Source organism: Montipora foliosa, unplaced genomic scaffold (genome assembly GCF_036669935.1).
Source record: "Montipora foliosa isolate CH-2021 unplaced genomic scaffold, ASM3666993v2 scaffold_428, whole genome shotgun sequence".
NCBI classification, from domain to species: domain Eukaryota; kingdom Metazoa; phylum Cnidaria; class Anthozoa; order Scleractinia; family Acroporidae; genus Montipora; species Montipora foliosa.
The window spans coordinates 116,573-120,000 of record NW_027179732.1 but is presented as its reverse complement, the minus strand read 5'-3'; positions in this window follow the sequence as shown (position 1 = coordinate 120,000).

Here is a 3,428-nt window from a genome sequence, read left to right as displayed (position 1 = left end):
TTGTCTGACTTTCCACCAAATCCAGACACAGCAATTCTAACGCTCTTTCCATCTAGGCCAAGCTCTTGCACAATACTTTGTCTAACAAATGAAGTCTGTGAACCGGGATCAAGAAAACATTGAACAACTTTCGAGCAACCATGGGATCCACACATAACAGCTGGCACAGTTTGAAGAATAACTTTGCCGCCACCACTAGACACCATTGAACTTGCTACTACATGTGAAGCTGCTGTAGAAGGAGGAGCTTGAGATAAGGATGCTCTCTCCGGGGACGTTTGTGACGAGGGTGGTGTCGCTGAAGACCCAGAACTGACCGAATCCACATGAAGGAGGCTATAGTGTTTACCTCGACAGTGCTTGCATGGTGGTTTTTCACAAGTTTGAGCCACGTGACCAGCTTCTAAGCAACGAAAACAAAGACCTTTTGGACAATGCCATCCTGAATCTATCTTTCACTGCCAATGACAGAAAATTAACGCATGACCACACGTGGTGATTCTTCCGACAAAAACAGCACTGTTTGACTTGCATAGAAGCACATAGTGCAGAAGTAGATGATCTTCGTGGTAAACTAGACTTGAAATTCACCTGGCGTACACACTTTGCAGTGTTTTCCTTTGCAGAGACCTTGAACTCCAGAGAGGGAGACTGGGAAGACTCTTTGGCTCGTACTACTTGTTCTAAGAAAGCAAACAATGTTTTCACTTTCACACAGTCCTCTTTTGCTTTCCAATTACCAAGTTCAAGTTCCCACCTTTCAACAACTCTTTTTGGCAGCTTGTCCACAATTAGGGGTACAAGAACCGGAGCTAAAGTTTCAGAATTGAATTTCTCACCCATGGATTCAACAGACCGAACATGCCCAACCACTTGATCATAGAATTTACGCATAGACAATGCATCATCAGAGTTTAAACGCGGTAAATGAATTAGGGATCTTATATGTGCATCGAGGATCAATCTTGGATGACCAAACCTTTCTTTCAGGGCTTCCAAAACTGGCTGGTAATTCTCTTGTACCACTGCAAATCCCTTCACTGCTTCGGCAGCTGGACCCTTTAATGATCTCATCAAGTATTCTAATTTCTGTACCTCTGCTAAGGCTGAATTATCAACCACGGAGACCTTGATTGACTGGTAATAAGGTTGCCAACATAAAACGTTTCCATCAAAGGTAGGCAGATCAATCTTCGGTAGCTTAACTTGTACCTGAGGGCATGACTGCGGGGTTACGGTTGCACTACTATCCGTTTTCATCTCAGACAGACTTCAAAGTGTCCGTTACGGACTTTCTCAAGAACTTTCGTTTCTTCTTAATAGCTTCCAACTCTTCAGACATTTCGACTAACCTTGAATGATCACAATGTTCTTATAGTCCACCAGAGCTTCCACAAATTCATCAAGGTAGTCGTGCAAGGTAACAGCGCCAGTCGCTCCAAATGCGAAGACCAACTCTTCATCCAAATCTGTCAGAATCTCTCCGATTCGAAGGACCATGTATTCAACGATTTATTCTTCAAACGCAACAAGGATTACAATTTCTACGCGACACAACGAATTCAACATAAACTCACGACCACATGGAAAATTTTATGCGGGGTGTCCCGAGCCCCTGCATCACTGGGACCCAGGGTCCTCAAACCCGACAAAAATAGAAACTTTCAGTTCCGAACAGGTACTATTTGAAATGGGTGCTTAGCCTTAATTACTGATCATCAGCGCTATTTGTAGGCAGCCAGTGGTCTGCCTTTTACAGTTATCATACACCAGAAAGGAAAGAAGAAAAAGAAGACGTTCGAACTTAGGATTATGTGACGCTGAAAATTAATAAACTGGAAAAGGAAACGCCCCTTCATCCAAATGGGCTACTTGCTCAAATTGTAGAACTTGAAGGGGACTGTGCGAAAAATAATCACAAAATTTGACATTATCACCGCAAACAGACTCAACAAAATTAAAAAATATATTTTTTTTTAATTTGATAATTCAAAAGAAATAACACTTACAAGAGCCTACAAAATGCCTTTTAGTCAATAGATTATGAAACCCTTTTCCCTGACTTTTCAAAGTTTTGTTTTTACTTGTTTGTAATTATTACGGATTCAAAGTAAGCAAAAAGTAGAGCAAATAACTAAGCAAATTAAAAATAAACAACATGTATGTTTCAGTTCTTTTATTCCTGAGAAGATAATTTATATTGTTGCCCCCTGCCCTCTTAAGGAGATTCATCAATAAACAATGTCCATCTAAAAAGCTCTGAGAAAGAAAAGTAGAATAGGTTGTCATGCACAGTACCTTAATGCTAGCCAATCCGTGCCTACACTGAACAACCATCGCAGTTTTATAAAATACTCATTAAGAATTTAAGCTACACTAAGTTCATCCACTCACTCCTAGCACCAATTTACGTACCGTAAATATATTACACGTACTTGCTAATAATTGATGAGTTTTTGTTGATGTTTCCTACTATCAATTTCAACCTAGTTTAAAATCAAATGACCTAAGTTGAAATTAAAATTAACCTGAATTTAAATTTAAATGTAACATGTATTTTCAAGTGAACTTGATTTTTCAACCGCCGAATGCATGCATGGTCATCGTCGCTATATTACTGAAATGGCTCAGTACAGGAAGAGACGATTTCTTGTACATACAGTTAAAACTGATTAGAATGTCTGAAAATTAATGCCAGTTTAAGGTTCTGTTTTGCCTAAATTCAGTTGCCTAAATGAAGATGGAGACCAAATTGTGTTTGTGTGGCCGGGGTTGCAATGCTCAACCCACTGAGCTACCCTTTTCGTTTGGCCAAAAACAATAATAATATAAAACTTAAAGGTAAAAGCTGTTAAAATTATGAGTCCAAACGTTTTCGATCAGTTTGATCATTATCAGAGTGAAATAATCTGATCAAAAACGTTTGGGGTTGCAGGGATGGCGCAGTGGTGAGAGCACTCGCCTCCCACCAATGTGGCCAGGTTCGATTCCTCGACTCGGCGTCATATGTGGGTTGAGTTTGTTGGTTCTCTACTCTGCACCGAGAGGTTTTCTCCGGGTACTCCGGTTTCCCCTCTCCTCAAAAACCAACATTTGACTTGTTGTGTTAATTGTTAATTTCACTTTACAGTGTCCCCAATTAGTGCTCCAGTGCTAAATCTACTAGACACTTAAATAAAGTTCCGTTCCTTTCCTTTTCCTTTAGACGCATAATTGTAACATATTTTACCTTAAAGTTTTATATTTTTACTTTTATTGACGAAATGTACAATAATAATAATGATGACGACGATTAAACATAATAATAATCATCATCATCATCAATGACACCAAAAGGGTCTCTTGAACATGAAAATTCGACTTCCATTCCACAACCTCTAGCTTTAACTTGTAGTCTTTCCATTCTTCCTTTTACTGTTTCTTCTTCA